This window comes from Heptranchias perlo, chromosome 20 (assembly GCF_035084215.1).
Source record: "Heptranchias perlo isolate sHepPer1 chromosome 20, sHepPer1.hap1, whole genome shotgun sequence".
Classification (NCBI taxonomy): domain Eukaryota; kingdom Metazoa; phylum Chordata; class Chondrichthyes; order Hexanchiformes; family Hexanchidae; genus Heptranchias; species Heptranchias perlo.
This window is the reverse complement of record NC_090344.1, coordinates 1778571-1795383: the sequence shown is the minus strand read 5'-3', so window position 1 is coordinate 1795383 and position 16813 is coordinate 1778571. Positions and strand designations below refer to the sequence as shown.

The 16813-nt window shown below is 43.7% G+C and overlaps 3 non-coding genes across 3 annotated transcripts; 2 read left to right on the top strand and 1 right to left on the bottom strand.

Annotated features, from left to right (window-relative positions):
• Nucleotides 1-896: 896 nt before the first annotated feature.
• trnat-agu (transfer RNA threonine (anticodon AGU)) lies at nt 897-970 on the top strand. Its single transcript has one exon. It is a non-coding gene; the product is annotated as a tRNA-Thr (tRNA).
• Nucleotides 971-6466: 5496 nt separating this feature from the next.
• trnas-uga (transfer RNA serine (anticodon UGA)) lies at nt 6467-6548 on the bottom strand. The gene has a single exon. It is a non-coding gene; the product is annotated as a tRNA-Ser (tRNA).
• A 6053-nt stretch (nt 6549-12601) lies between these two features.
• On the top strand, nt 12602-12675 carry trnan-guu (transfer RNA asparagine (anticodon GUU)). Its single transcript has one exon. It is a non-coding gene; the product is annotated as a tRNA-Asn (tRNA).
• Nucleotides 12676-16813: the final 4138 nt, after the last annotated feature.

The following is a 16813-nucleotide window of genomic DNA, read 5'->3' as shown; positions in this document are numbered from 1 at the left end:
AAATAAGTAACGCACGCTTAACAATTGTGCAACACGAGAGCAGCGAACAACCGACAGCATCAGCGCTCTTGACAAACAGCTTTATTTTCGGTCTCTCAATTATCACTTCGAGATCTTTCTCAAACACAAGCCTCCAATCAAGATGCGATTCGTTAAATAACAATTCCTAAATCAAGAGAGTTTTGATCGATCATGACTAAAGCATGTACAATTTCCTCACCTGTTCCTTTTAATCCCTGGGGTGGAAACCATCAGCTCCTGGAGATTTGTCTATCTTTCGCCTCCTCATTTTCTCCATTGCCATTATTTTACTTGTACTGAATCCCCTTGATTTATTAACAGTTTTCCTCGTGTCTCTGGTATGTTAGCCTCATCCATTTCTGTGACGACCGATGCAAAGTAAAAAGTTAGCAACTCTGCCATTTCCTGATTTTCAATTACAATATCACCTGCATCTGTCTTTAAGCGGCCCACATTACTCTAAGCCTCCCTTCTTTCTCTGAATATACTCGTAAAAATCTTGAGAGTTGTCCTCATTTTCCCTCATAAGTTTTTCTCCTTTTCCCTTTTTGCTCCTCTTGCGATTTTTTTAGTTTCAGCACGACAAGAAACAACACTTCGCTGTAAAGTTCGGCTCAATAGTTCTCCAATGTCAGAGCGAGAATTGTCTGAAGCCCTGATTTATTTCATGTCACAAATACAATCACACATAATCATCCTTGTATCAACTCACTGAAGGAGACACAAAGATAAACTCAGCGAGAAATGCAGTCAGTGTCGGGATGCACAGGTGAACGGACAAGCGTAATGGACAGAGACAAAACGGCCTGAACCCCCAACAGTGAAGTGTCGCTGATAGATATTAGTGAGGAGGTGGGGGCCCCATCTCATCAATTGGCGCTGTGGCTTACTTGGTTAAAGCATCTGTCCAGTAAACAGAAGATCCTGGGTTCAACTCCCAGTAGTGCCTTGTGCAGTTCATTATTTTACCTAATTTATGGAGTAAAGCGACAAAATAACAATGTGGTGTTCGTTTTTGTTCAGGTTTCAGGAGGAAACGGATAACAGAATGACTGTTCAAAAACGCCCTTTCATTCCACAGACAGACCTCTCAGAGAATGTGCCTGTAACACGTTAATTTAAGGACACGTTCTTGTTTCTAGGCTCGTTGGGATCGGGGTATAATTCACGATTTGAGGTTCAAAGCCGGAAGACATCCTAATTTGGACCAAGACTTGTGATCTTGACCTGCGGGACAAACGTTTGCAAAGAGGAAAAAGAAGTCCTCAAATCGCTCGACCTCAATCTCCAAGCCCAGATGAAATAGATCCCAGGTTGTTAACAGAAGCAAGGAAGGAAATAGCGGAGGCTCAAACCATCATTTTCCAATCCACCCTGGCAAGAGGTGTCGTGCAGGAGGATTTGAGGATTGCTAACGTTGTACCATTGCTGAAAAAGGGGTAAAGGGATAGATCGAGTAAATACAGGCCAGTCGGCCTAAACTCGATGGGAAGTATGAGTCGTCATTTAGAAAGGCACGGATTAATCAAGGACAGTCAGCGTGGATTTGTTAAGGGATGGTCGTTTGAATTGAATTATTTGAGGAGGTATCAAGGAGGATCGATGAGGGTATCGCGATTGATGTAGTCAACATGGATTTTAACGAGGCTTTTGACAAAGTCCTACATGGCAGATTTGTCAAAAATGTAAAAGCCCATTGGATCCAAGGGACATTGGCAAGTTGAATCCAAAATTGGCTGAGCAGCAGGAAGCAAGCGGTTGTGGTCGACGGGTGCTTTTGTGACTGGAAGGCTGTTTCGAGTGGGGTTCCATGCGGATTCGTACTAGGTCCCTGCTTTTCATGGTACAGATCATTGATTTAGAATTAAATGTAGGGGGCATGATGAAGAAATTTGCAGATGATACAAGAGTTGGTCCTGTGGTTGAGAGTGAGGAGGAAAGCTGTCGACTGCAGGAAGATATCCATAGAGCGGACAGGTGGATAGAAAAGTGGCAAATGCAATTCAATCTGAAGAAGTGTGAGGTAATGCATTTAGTTGAGGGAGGGGGGGGGCAAAAGGCAAGGGAGTGTACAATAAACATTGTAATTAATTTGCCATTGACACGCCCATTCTGCAAATTTACTAATGTCTTCCTTTATTTTTCGCATTTTTCCTTTGTATTAACGACAGCTCGCAATTAGGTGTCGTCCCTAAATTTTGAAATTGTACTTCCGATTCCAGTGTAGAAATCAGAAATGTAAATTGTAAACAGCAGTGGTCCCAGCACCGATAAATTTTGAAAAACAGTGGTCCCAGCACCGATAAATTTTGAAAAATAGTGGTCCCAGCAGCTATAGATTTTGAGCAACAGTGGTCCCACCATTGATGAATTGTGAACAACAGTGGTCCCACCACTGATAAATTGTGAACAGTGGTCCCAGCACCGATAAATTGTGAACAGCAGTGGTCCCAGCATGTATAAATTATGAACAACTGTGGTTCCAGGAATTTTGAAATTGAACTGCAGTTGAAACTTTTGCATAAAAGGAAATGACGTCCCCAAATCGCTCGACCTGAATCTCCAGGCCCAGATGAAATATATCCCAGGTTGTTAACAGAAGCAAGGAAGGAAATAGCGGAGGCTCTGACCATCATTTTCCAATCCACCCTGGCAAAAGGCGTCGTGCAGGAGGATTTGAGGATTGCTAACGTTGTACCATTGTTTAAAAAGGGAGAAAGGGAAAGATCGAGTAAATACAGGCCAGTCAGCATAAACTCGATGGGAAGTATGAATCGTCATTTAGAAAGGCACGGATTAATCAAGGACAGTCAGCGTGGATTTGTTAAGGGATGGTCGTTTGAATTGAATTATTTGAGGAGGTATCAAGGAGGATCGATGAGGGTATCGCGATTGATGTAGTCAACATGGATTTTAACGAGGCTTTTGACAAAGTCCTACATGGCAGATTTGTCAAAAATGTAAAAGCCCATTGGATGCAAGGGACATTGGCAAGTTGAATCCAAAATTGGCTGAGTAGCAGGAAGCAAGCGGTTGTGGTCGACGGGTGCTTTTGTGACTGGAAGGCTGTTTCGACTGGAGTTCCATGCGGATTCGTACTAGGTCCCTGCTTTTCATGGTACAGATCATTGATTTAGACTGAAATGTAGGGGGCATGATGAAGAAATTTGCAGATGATACAAAAATTGTTCCTGTGGTTGATAGTGAGGAGGAAAGCTGTCGACTGTAGGAAAATATCCATAGAGCAGACAGGTGGAAAGAAAAGTGGCAAATGCAATTCAATCTGAAGAAGTGTGAGGTAATGCATTTAGTGAGGTGGGGGTGGTGGGGCAAAAAGGCAAGGGAGTATATAATAAATATTGCAATTAATTTGCCATTTACACGCCCATTCTGCAAATTTACTAATGTCTTCCTTTATTATTCGCATTTTTCTTTGTATTAACGACAGCTCGCAATTAGGTGTCGTCCCTAAATTTTGAAATTGTACTTCCGATTCCCGTGTCCAAATCATGAATGTAAATTTTGAACAAAAGTGGTCCCAGCACCGATAAATTGTGAACAACAGTGGTCCCACCACTGATGAAGTGTTAACAACAGTGGTCCTATCACTGATATATTGTGAACAACAGTTGTGCCAGCATCGATAAATTGTGAACAACCGTGGCCCAGCACCGATAAATTGTGAACAGCAGTGGTCCCAGCACCGATAAATTGTGAACAACTGTCGTCCCAGGAATTTTGATCTTAAACTGCAGTTGAAACTTTTGCACAAAAGAAAATAACGTCCGCAAATCGTCCCACGTGAAACTCAAATGCTTTGGGAAGAAGTCCAATCGAAACAATCAGGACTTTAAAGGCACCTCAACGACCTGAACTTTCGTTGAATGAATTGTGTTAGCCATTGCATTCGACCGTGAAATCGCTCTTGACTTTCATCTCACTGAAGCAGAGTGTGGCCGCTTTGCGTCTGTGAGCATGTCGGTGGCGTGTTTAGCTTTGATATTGATCGCTTCCAATTTGTAAAATTTCATCAATCGTCAGGAAAAAGAAATCGAGAATCGAATTGTCCCTCTAAGTGATGAACTGAAGGGATTGGTGATCCAAGCAGATCTGGAAAATGCGTGGTGCAATCGGTCAGGAGTTCCAAATCCACCCTCCAGCCACTCGGCAATTATATTGAATGAACTTTACTCTGGCCCAGTGTCGCCGCACTGAAATCGAGTATTTCTCCGGCATGTTTTTCTTCATAGTTGCTGGTTTAAGAGTGAAGACCTGCTGGTTGGATTTTCACTCCTACAAGCTTTAATCATTCATTTTTCACTGACTGTAGATAGTTGTTGTATTGGTCGCTGCAATCTCAAAGTTTAGCCCAGTGAATTATTGGTTTAGCAGGTGATCTCTTCACCTGTTCTCGGCGGTGTTATCCGTTGGCGTGAAAGTTTGATTGTTCGAGCCCTTGTTTTATCCTCAGGATTCATCGCCTCAAAGTTCCAGGGTTTCAACGCATGATTTGGAATCAAGAAAATGTACCGGAATCAATGCCAGCTGAGCAGGGCTGATATTCTACCATTTACCCTGCGGTCGGAAATCAGGCACATGAATCATATAAAGGAATGGAACATTGGCTTCACGGTAATTACAATTCTCCTTGACAGACAAGCCCCCGAAAGGCCCGAAGGGAGGCCGCATTCGCAGCAGGAGAGCTGGTTCGCTGTGACATGGAGATTTCTGTAGTGAGTGAGACCAGACTGTTCCTATGTTCAGAGAATAAATTTCACACCCTTTATTTTGGAAAAGCAAAACGGTGGGGATTTTTGTCATAGCCCGATGCCTTTCGTGTTGTATCAGATGTTCCTCGTTGCGTTACTTTCATCTTGATCGGAGAACCAGTTCGGGCTTTCCTGTGATAAACAGCGACAATTGCCAGTTAATGTTAAATTTAACAACGACTCTACTGCGTTTTTAATCCCACTCTTAAGATGCAGTCTATAAAATGAATAAAAAATCATCACATTCAAAGCATAAAAATCTTATTAAAGTTTGGAATGTCTCTCGGTAACCACGTCAACATCGCCTTCAGTCTGAAATAGAATGTTATCGATTGATTCATGGTGATTAAAACAGGGATTCAACGACGAACAGGATTTAATTAGCTTCATGTAATTAATTTAATCAGTTCATAACTCTTTTTAAAATTAATTCCCTGACTGGGAATCGAACCTCGCGGCGGTGAGAGTACCGAATTCTCACCACCAGGCCATTGGGGAGCTCCCAAGATTGTGCACGAGACAAAGTGGAACTGATGACATTAGTTTTTCTTTCGCTCTTTCGTGATTCATTCAGCTCTGTGTTTATTCTCAGGCCTCTTATCTCTCCTTCTTTTCAGCTTCTGACTGCGGATATTCCTGTGGCTCAATATGAATAATATAGAACATCTCACAGCCCTGGTATATTTGCTGTTTCTCTGTGCAGTTCTGTGCAAAATCAAACTGCACGCAAATACCGGCAGTGCCTCTCTCTCACTCCCCACAGAAGCAGCAGGAGATGCCACTTTAAACTGCCAGTTGCTTCAAACGATTCATGATGGACCTGCGTGGCCTTGCAGTTTTCCAAGGAGCTGCATTCAGTGCGTGAATTTTGGAAATGGAAACATGTCAATCAGCAGCTTGTGGTAGTATTTTACCTCACTTTCCATTTCATGTACATGCCTACTTGCACTTGGTGATGTCATTGCCTGAACATCACATCTGTCGCGGTATTATTTCGAACAGAAAATGCCATTTTGTGCGAGCAGTTTGTCTGGCAGGAAAATGACCTGAATTACAAAGGGCCAAGTAGGAAAGGCCGCGTTGCTCTGCTTGTTCGCAGCAACGAATTTTCAGCGTTTCCTTGGGGTTCAGTGTTTCGGATTCGGCGCTTTCATCACCACGGCAAAGGTTCGATTGTCGGTCTCAACATCCGCATATTATACACTCTATCATAAGTGTACTGTACTCAAATTGCTGATTTTTTCATTGTGAGGGGAAGAAACATAAATGTGTGGACATTAATTACGAATTCATCAGCTGGGTTGCACCATTTCTTTTCCTACCGTCTCAGTCTTTCCATCTTTACCCTTCTCTGCTGGTGTTGCAGGTTCCATCATTCTTCGCTGTTCACGATGCCTGAGAAGTCCATCAGGAGAAAACAGGCAAAGTCAAGAGACAGAGACAGGGAGAGATTAAAACACAGAAAAAAATTGTATAAATGTCAAGTTCTGCGAACGAGCAGAATTTAGAATGGAGCTTGGGAGAGATTCCTTCACGTGTCTTGCAATTTTGCAAGAGATCATTGGGCTCCGAGTTAAAAGCGTCGTTGGCGATGGAGCACCTCTCTGAGGGAGCGAACAAGGTCCGTTCGTTCAAGTTCATATTAATTTGAACACTGAACAAACTTTAAAAAGTAGCGCTGCGAACAGGATTCGAACCTGTGCAGGGAAACCCCACTGGATTTCAAGTCCAACGCCTTAACCACTCGGCCATCGCAGCTGGAAACATCGATGATGCACAGCTATAAATCAGAATGCGTAGGGTTATCACACGAGATCTGTGACACTTTGTTCTCTCAGACAGGTTTCCAACTGGAAACTTACAGCTTGTTAATGTGCTGACTTTGCTGTCTCGGTGATAGAATTCTCGTTTATCACGTGAGAAACCGGGGTTCGATTTCCGGTTCGTTTAGGATTATTTTCATTCTCCATTCATAAGATCGCGTGAATTGTGCGACATTCGCCTTCAGCTTAAATCTGCGCACCATTTGAGACATTTTCCATTCTCCACGTGTGTTGCGTCGAAGCTGGGTTGGAAAATCACATTGCAAGTCTAACGCCTTAATCATTGGGTCATCGCTGCTGCAAGCGACAAATCCGACACGGCTGCAGAAGAGAATGAAGAAGGTTATGACAGGAGAACTCTGAGACTGTATGTTCTTTTAGACAGGTTTCGAACTGAGCGCAGACCACCGGCTGCTGTGCGGACTTTGTTATTTCAGTGATCAAATTCTTGCTGTCTGCGCGGGAGGCCCGAGTTCGACCACCGCTCAATCGACGAGCATTTTTCATTCTCCATTCATGAGGTCATGTGAATTCGGATACGTTTACATTAAGCTTCAATTTGAACACCATCTTGTGACATTTTCCTTTCTCCATGTGTATTGTCGTCGACAGAACCTCTGCATTCTGTCCTCCATGCACTGGAATTAAGACAATCCTGCCGACTACACCGCTGACGAGACGTGAGAAACCAATTTGTGATTTTGAACTATAAATGGTAACACCGCAGGGCTCGTCCGGGATCTCTCACATAACAATCAGCAAATCCCCAAAGCGAGAATCATACCAGAAGACCAAAGAGCCACTGATAACAGAGGGGTGAAACCAATGCAGAATTCGGTGCCACCCACAGCCGATCGGCCACCATTCTGTCCATCCTATCACTTTTTCTATTCCGATGTACGGCAATGTGAAGACGTACATTAACTATTTCATATCAACAATATTAGCCTCTCTTTACCACATTCGTTTCGAATGTGCGAGTTGTAATATCAAGTGAGACTTTGCAGAATTAATTGCTCTGTAGCTACATTGTTGTCTGTCTCGGCATCCGCAGATTATCCACTCTCCCACAAGTATAACAGTGACTACACTTCAAAAATACTTCATTGGCTGTAAAGCGCTTTGGGACGTCTTGATGTCGTGAAAAGCGCTTTATAAATACAAGACTTTGTTTTTATACTGGGCTAAAAGTACTGATAATTTCACTATGAGGACGAAGAGACATCAATATGTGGACATTGGCTACGAATTCATCATCTGGGTTGGTCCTTTACTTTTCCTCCCGTCTCATTCTTTCGATCTTTAGCGTTCTCTGCTCGTGTCGCAGGTTCGATGAGCTTTGGCCGTTCAATGAAGCCTGAGAAGTCCATCAGGGGAAAACAGAGCGGGACAGAGACAGGGAGAGATAGAGATAAAAGTATAGAAAATAAGCCTGAATATCAAGTTAAAAGAATTTTAAGTGAAGCTTGAGAGAGATGGAATCATACACTCAAAGAATCGTTACTGCACAGAAGGAGGCCATTCGGCCCATTGAGCCTGCCCCGGATCTCTTTAAGAGCAATCCAGTTCGTCCCATTTCCCCGTTCTTTCCCTGTAGACCGCAAATATATTTCCTTCAAATACTTGTCCAATTCCTTTTAGAAATTAACGATTAAATCCGCTTCCATCACCCTTTCAGGAGATGCATTCCCGATTAGAACTACTCGCTGATTTAAAACGTTTTTCCTCATATCTCCTTTGGTCAACCACCGTAAATCGATGTCCTCTGATTCTCGACTCTTCCGCCAACGGGAGCAGTTTCTGTTTATTTACTTTATCTAAACCCGTCATGATTTTGAACACTTCTGTCAAATTTCCTCTCAACCTTCCTGCCCGAAGGAGAACAACCCCAGCTTCTCCAGTCTATCCACGTAACTGAAGTCCCTCATCCCTGAAACCATTCCAGTAAATCTTTTCTGCGCCACCTCTAAGGCCTTCACATCCTTCCTAAAGTGCGGTGCCCAGAATTGGACACAATTCTCCAGTTGTGGATTATTGTGAAGTTTCCTTCACGCACCTTGAAATTTTGCAAGAGACCATTGGGCTCCCAATTAAAAGGCTCTGCCGCGGTGGAGGATCTCTCTGAGAGAAGGAAATGCGGCCCGTTATTTCCAGTTCATATTTATTTGAGCATTGAATAAAACTGTAAACAACAGCGCCGCGAGCAGCATTCCAGTGTTTTACCAAAAGACCCCGTCGAGTTTTAGATGTGACGGCTTAACCATTCGGCCATCACAAGCAGCGAGTGCTCGTAATGCAGGGCTGTAAATCAGAATGCGCAAGGTGCTCAGAGGATATTTGTGAAATGATATGTTGTTTTGAACAGGTTTCCAATTGGACACAGCAAACGTTGCTGTTTCACTGGTAGAATTTGCACTTACCACGCGAGGGAACAGGGTTCGTTTTCCCGACCAATTAAGGCGCATTTTTGTTCTGCACCTCTGAGATCGCCTGAATTGGGATAAATTCACCTTCAGTTTCAATCTGCACACCGCCGTGAGACATTTTACTCTCTCCGTGTGTGTTGCGTCGATAAACCGGCTGCATTCTGGCCTCTGGACCTCAAACATGTTCGAGAATTAATTCAATGCTGCTTTCTGCAACGCTGAAAAGATGTGAGAAAGAAATGAATGAATCCTCACTGGAAATAGTGAAACAGGAGGGTTCTGGGATTTGAACTGGGGAACTCTCACGTATCAATCAGTGAAACGTCCAAAATGAAAACCATAATCCGAGAACAAGGAGCCGTCATTAACACAACCGGACAACCAGTCGAAAATTTCCCTGTTACCCACAACCGATCGCCCATTCATTCAGACCGCTTCTGTCCATCGAATCACAGAAGGAGGCGATTGGGCTCATTGAGCCCGTGCCTGCTTTTTATAAGAGCAATCCAATTCGTCCCATTCCCCGGCCCTTTCCCGGTGCTCTGTATTTTTCCCCTTCAAATTCCTTTTTTAAGTCACGATTGAATCTGCTTCCACCACCCTTTCAAGCAGCGCATTCCAGATCAGAACTACTCGCTGCGTCATTAAGTTTTTCCTCATATCGCCTTTTGTTCTTTTGCAATCACCTCAAATCTGTGACCTCTGGTTTCCGACCATTTCGACAATTAAAACAGCTTCTCTTTATTAACTTTAAACCTTTCATGACTTTGAACACTTCTATCAAATCTCCTCTGAACCTTCTCTGCTCTCAGGGGAACAACCCATCACCAGGCAAATACGGTCAATTAGCTTCAATTAATTTATATTATCATTAAACAGACCTTGAAAGACATGCCTTGTTTTGTGGAAGTGTGAGCTGGTGGTTTAAATCGCTGGTTTCAATGTCTGGGGCGTTTCTCGATTCGAATTTTACCACTGACATAATTTCTGCCAATGTTTATTTTGACCTGTTCACAGAAAACCCGATTGCAGTGCGATGGAGCAGAGGATGTGAAAGAAGCTGAAAGTGAAAGTGCAGATACTAGTTTCATCACGGGGACAGGACACGTTTCCACAGGTAAGGAAATCTCACCTTAAGATTCTTTCCAGCAGAGTGGGACAGGTGATCAGAGTGACCGGGCTCTAACGGCGCAATCGGTCCTTATATGAGTTCCAGGCTCGATAAATGTCGGGGTTGTTAATTCGAGTCTCACCGAGATCAAACAATCCTTTCGTTTGTGAACATTTCGACCGGTGTTGAAGGTAGAATTGATGTTTTCGAAAATGCACCTCCTTATCTGAATTGCCATGTGGTTCCTCTGGACTACGCTGTTGAAATATCAGAAGAGATGTTGAGTATTACTTGTTTACAGGAGGGAGGCTGCGGTTTTGTAGACACAAACTATGATTTTGATCCATCTACACACTGTGGGATTTAACTGGAGCTTTAAACCAGCCCCTCCGACCGCTCAGCCAGGATACTTTCCATCCTACACTTCAGGAGCTAGTTTTACAGGAATAGAATTACTGCAAGCAAGAATTCTACCCCTGAAGCACCAATGCCCGCACGGCAGCAGGATGCATGTGTCCAGTTAGAAACCTGTCTGAAGGAACATGCAGACTGACAGAGCCGGAAGTCCAGCAGATTGATTTTCGGTCTGAGCAGGTGTTGAGTCTCCTTCTTGAGAGAGTTTCGCCAATCCAGCTCAGAATGGTTTAAGTATCATGAATTCGGGTGTGACTGGAGCCACTTGTGTAAGATGAAGTGTCGGGGGCAGTTTCACATCCTTGAAGGACATTAATGATCCTGTTGCGGTTTTGCTGCAAAATTTCACTTCCCAGCTCCCGAACTAAAATCCAACGCCGTTGCAACTCGAATCCACAACCTTTGAATGGCTTATCAAACAAAACAAGTAGAAGTCCAACACACGAGCCATTGCGTCACAGGGTCAGTTGCCAAAAAAAAAACCCGAATAAAAAGAAAGACGTGTTTCTCCGGTCCAGGGGCAAAGTGACAATGGATATTATTCAAAAAACTGTCCCCTCAAATCTGTCTTTATATTTTTTTTGTAAAGCTTCGATTTTAAAAGTTATAAAAAGCCGAAATAAATTATAAGAATCGAATCCGTGATTAAGGCGTTACAACACACTCTAATCAACAGTTAACCGGCCGTACTGACTGTCCATTGGACATTTTAATTAATGTCTGTACTGTACGCTAGTTGGTAGCTCTTTCTGTACTTGGAGCCCGAAATCTCTCTGCTGCTCCACAGTTCCTAGTTTCTCACCATTCAGAAAACATTCTGATTTATCTTTCTTAGATTTAAAGTGGATGATCTCGTTCACCCCCCATTGAACTATATTTGCCGCAGTTTTGCCCACTCACTGAATCCATCAATTCCCACTTTTCAACTTCCTGCTTCAATCTTCATGACTTATTGCGTCACCAGAAGGCTGCGTGTTCAAATCACGGGGTAACCGTTACTTTTCGAGCTGATCAGATTCTGGATCGTTCCGGGATGAATATTGTATCTGCTTTTTCTCAATAAACAGAACCTTGCTCTGAAGTCTGCTTCCCTGGTTCTCAAATTTCAGGAAGGCGTCTCATTCCGCCCTCGACTTTTGACTTTGACCTGCGGTTGAAACTTTTGCAAAGATGGAAAAGAAGTCCCCAAATCGCTCCATGTGAATCTTAAACGCTTTGGGAAGAAGTTCAGTGCAAACAGTTAGGAATTTAAAGGCACCTCAATGACCTGCACTTTCTTGGAATGAGTTTTGTTCGCCATCGCTCCCGGCTTTCATCTCACTGAAGTGAAGAGTGTGACCGCGTTACATCTGTCAGAGTGGAAGTGACGTGTTTGGGATCGGTATGGGTCGTTTACAACTTTTGAAATCTCACCAAGCAGCAGAGAAAAAGAATCTTGGAATCAAATTGTCCCTGTCAGTGATGAATTGAAGTGAATATCGCTCCAAGCAGATCTGGACAACTCGCAGTGCAGCCGCACAGGAGTTCCAAATCCACCTTCTCGCCACTCGGCAATCGCATGAACTGAACTTTACTCTGACCCAGTGTCACCGCGCTGAAATCGAGTATGTCTCGGCCACACTTTTTCTGAACATCATGGTTACTGGTTTAAGAGTGAAAAGTGCCGTCCGCTTCACTGTAAGTGCAAGAGACAACTTTGTGAACACCGAGTCGTGTCACAGACCTGCTCGTCGGACCTGCTCATTTCATCTCATCTCATTTTCAGCAAACCTGAATATTACTGGAATAGAGAATGGCGAATCACAGCTCGAAAAATCAATCCTCTCGACCACGAGGGGACGGAGTCTTCCAATATACAGGTGTTTAATGGCAAGGTGAGTTTAATGTTCAGGAATAATAGAGCACAGATTTTCGGTCGTGCAAACTTCACACACTTTATTTTGGAAAAGTAAACTGAGAGCAGAGAGAATTTATTTTGATCGCTGCAACCTGAATTTTTAGTTCGTTGAATCAGTAGTTCAACAACAAACGTGTGCTGTCTCTGTGGCGCAATCGGTTAGCGCGTTCGGCTGTTAACCGAAAGGTTGGTGGTTCGATCCCACCCAGAGACGGTTGGGAAACTTTTATCTTCATGGTCTCGCATTTCCTGGTTCTGATGTTTGTTTTGGCTGCAAAACAAATGCCCGGTTTCGATGGCCAGCTGAGTGCGGCCGATCTTCCATCATTTCACCTGTGATTGTCTTCGCCGAAATCTGAATTCTTCTTGACAGACAAGGTCTGACATCGATATTTCTGCAGTGACCGACACCAGACTGTTTCCACAATGAATGTCACTCCCTTTTATTTTGGAAACGCAAAATTGTATTCACATTCCGAACGGTTTCAGTTGATTTGTGAGAGATCATGAAAGGATCCTGCAGCGCTGCCTTGGATCATAACAACAGTTCTAAGCCGCATTTCAGTCGCGGCAACAAATCCTCACATCCGAGTATCTGCACCCTTAAATCGGAGTATCTGCACCTTTGCAGCAGAGTATCTGCACCCTCACACTGGAGTATCTGCACCGTTGCACCGGAGTATCTTCGCCCTTACAACCATTAACTCATCAACTGTCCCCAATCAACTTTATCAGCGTCAGGAGCCCTAAACAAAACCCAACAGTGAAGAAATTGGCTTTATGTTTCTTCACTAATGTACGGACACACTTTTATTAACGGAACTTTGAAGGAGATTTGGGGAAAGTGGCCGCTGATACTCAGAAACTACTGCTTGCTTTTGTTGCTCAGCGGGCTCGTTGGTCTAGGGGTATGATTCTCGCTTCGGGTTTGTTGTTTGAAATATGTGAGAGATCCCGGGTTCAAATCCCGGACAAACCCTCATTTTCCCCCCCCCGACTTTTGATCTTGAGCTGCTGTTCAAACTGGCAGGGTGTTTGTCGGTATCTCAATAATCTCACGTCCTCTGAATGCATTGTACTTGCAATTGCAATTGACCTTGAAACCGCTCTCGGATTTCATCTCACTGAAGCAGAATGTGGCCCCTTTTTGTTTCAGCGTGGAGGTGACGAGGTTGTGGTTGATAACCGCGGGCACACCTGTCCGGACATTGGTAGTCAGAATGTACAAAATGCTGTCTCAAATATTCTGTTGTCATCCAGGGAGCTCTAGTTTTGCATGCCCAACCTTTCCCCGAGTAAGAATGTGTCCAGTCTGTACCCGAACTATCTCCTCACTCAAAGTCTCCCATTGCTCATTTACTGTTTTACCTGCCAATTTTTGATTCCAATCCACCTGGACCCGATCACTTTTCAACTCGCTGAAATTCGCTCTTCCCAGTTCAGTGTTTTCATGCTTGATATTTCCTTGCATTTTCCATAACTATACTAAACCTGCTGCAAATGCTCCCCCACTGAATCATGCTCCACTTGCCCCACTTCTTTCCCCTAAATAAATCCAGCACTGCTTCCTTCCTCGTTGGGCTGAAAACATACAGATTAAGAAAGTTCTCTTGGACACATTTCAGGAATTGCTCGCCCTCTTTGACTTTTGCACTGCTCTTTCCCAGTCTATATTCGGATAAATGAGGTTCCCTTTTATCAATGCTCTAAAATTATTGCATCTTTCTGCAATTTGCTGCCAATTTGCTCCTCCATCTCCTTCCCACTAGTTGGCCCCCTATAGTCTGCATCCAGCAGCGTAATAGATCCTCAATTGTTCCTTAATTCTAAACAAATAGATTCTGCCTTTGAACCCTTAAGCATGGCGACCCTTTCTACCGCTGTAACAGTATTTTTGATCAATAGTGCCTGGCCCACACGCCCCCCCCCCCCAACTTTTATCCCCTGCCTTTCCTGAATACGTTGTAGCCAGGAATATGTAAGTGGCCACTCCTCCGCTTGTTTGAGCCAGGTCTCCATTATTGACACTATAACATGTTACCACTTGTGTCTGCAGCTCACCAACCTTATTTACCAAGTATGTTAAACACAACATCAGGGCATAAGGGTAGGACAAGTTCTAATGCCCAATTAAATGTTCTATACACTAATGTCCGTAGCATAAGAAATAAAACAAGGGAATTAGAAGCGTAAATTGAGCTTATAGTGCATGACTTAGTGCTCATCACTGAGACCTGGCTACAAACTGGGCATGACTGGGAGATAAATATTTCAAGTTATAAGCCGTTTAGAAAGGATAGGGACATTGGAAAAGGCGGTGGAGTAGCGATATTGAGGAGGGATACTATTACTGCATGAGAAAGAAGACATATCAGTAAAGGTGAGCACGCAGTAGAAAGGCTTTGCGTGGAAATGAGTAACAGAATAGAATGCAAGACTTTGGTGGGAGTTGTTCATAGACTTCCGGACAACAGTGAAAAAGTAACAGGATACACAGAAGCGGACAGGATGTTAGGGGTCTGGAACTCACTGTCTGAAAGGGTGGTCGAGGCAGAACTTAGATGTGCATTTGAAGTGCCGTAACCTACAGGGCTATGACCAAGTGTTGGAAAGTGCGATTAAGTTGGATAGCTCTTTTTCGGCCATCATAGACACGATAGGCCGAATGGCTTCCTTCTGTTTTGTAACTTTCTATGATTCTATGTGTGTGAAGGGATTCGTTCAGTCATCACACGTGCTGAGACACCAGCGAGTTCACAAGTGACTGCAGGGGTTGGATTCTGCTGTTAATCCCATCCAGGACTGAACCATATTCATTCTGACATTTGGGGTTTGTTTCTGCTGATGTTAATAACCGCTTTAACTGGGCTGGAGTTTAAGATTCTGGATATGTTAAATAAATCAGCTATGTTTTAAACACCTTGTTGTAGATTTTGGTCTTTCCCACCTGAGTGTTTAGCATCACCTGACTGGAGCTCAGAAAGCACAATCTGGGGGGAGGATCGTCCGGTGGGAACAGAACTTCAGCCTGGACACAGTCCTTCACGGCCACAGTGAGAGGGGCAAACGGCACTTTGGTCTTTCCCGTCGCTCTTCACTGACAGCAAAGTCACCGTGCGGCGTCCAGTCCAAAAATGACTGTGGTAATTATTCTATGTTTGTTTGACAGTCATGAGTCTACCATTTAAAGCAGGCGTTAACTGATTTAAAGTAAACCCGCTTAAAAGAAATGGGTTATCAGTTGTGATATCCGTGAAGCCAATGTTCCATTCCTTTATATGATTGATGTGCCTGATTTCCGACCGCAGTTTCAGTGGTGGAATATCAGCACTGCTCAGCCGGCTATGATCACGGTACATTTTCTTGCAAACCAAACACAGATTGAAACCCTGGAACTTTGAGGCGATGAATCCTTCGAGAAAAAATAAATAAGGGTTCGAACCATCAAACTTTCTCGCTAAATGAGAGCACCACCGAAACATACAAAGAGATCACCTGATAAACCAGCAATTCACTGAGCGAAACTATGAGATTGCAGCCACCAATATAACAGTTGTCTACTGTCAGTTTACTTCTCCAAAATGACTGGATTTTTACTCCTGCAAGTTCAACCAACGAGCTGGTCTTCACTCCGGAAACAGCAACTGTGAAGTTCAGAGAAACGTGTTCGATTTCAGCGCGGTGACACAAGACCAGTGTAAAGCTCAGTTAATGAGATCGCCGAGTGGCGAGAGGGTGGATTTGGAATGCCTGAGCGCCTGCACTGCGCACTTTTCTGATCTGCTTGGAGCACCAATCCCTTCAATTCATCACTTACAGGGACAGGTCGATTCTCTGTTTCTTTTCCTTGAGGCTTGGTGAAATTTTAAAAACTGATAGAGACCAATGTTAAAGCGAATCTCGTCAGTGACATGCTCACAGATACAAAGCGGCCAGACTCTGCTTCAGTGAGATGAAAGCCCAGAGCGGTTTCAAGGTCGAATGCAATTGCAAGCAAAGCTCGTTCCATGAAAGTGGAAGTCATTGAGGTGCCTTTAAGGTCCTGATTGTTTGAAATGAACTTCTTCTGAAAGCGTTTGAGATTGAGGTGGAGTGATTTGGGGATTTATTTTCCCTCTTTGCAAAAGTCTGAACCGCCACTAAAGATAAAAAAAGTCAAGGGCTAAATTGGGGATTCTACGGGATATGGACCTCGAATCAAGAATTATACCCCGACCTCAACGAGCCCAGAAACAAGATCGTGTCCTTACATTAACGTGTTACGCTCACATTCTCTGAGGGGTCTGTCTTCAAAATAAAAGGACATTTTGAAGAGATATTCTGAGCAGTTCCGTATTGGACCCTGAACAAAG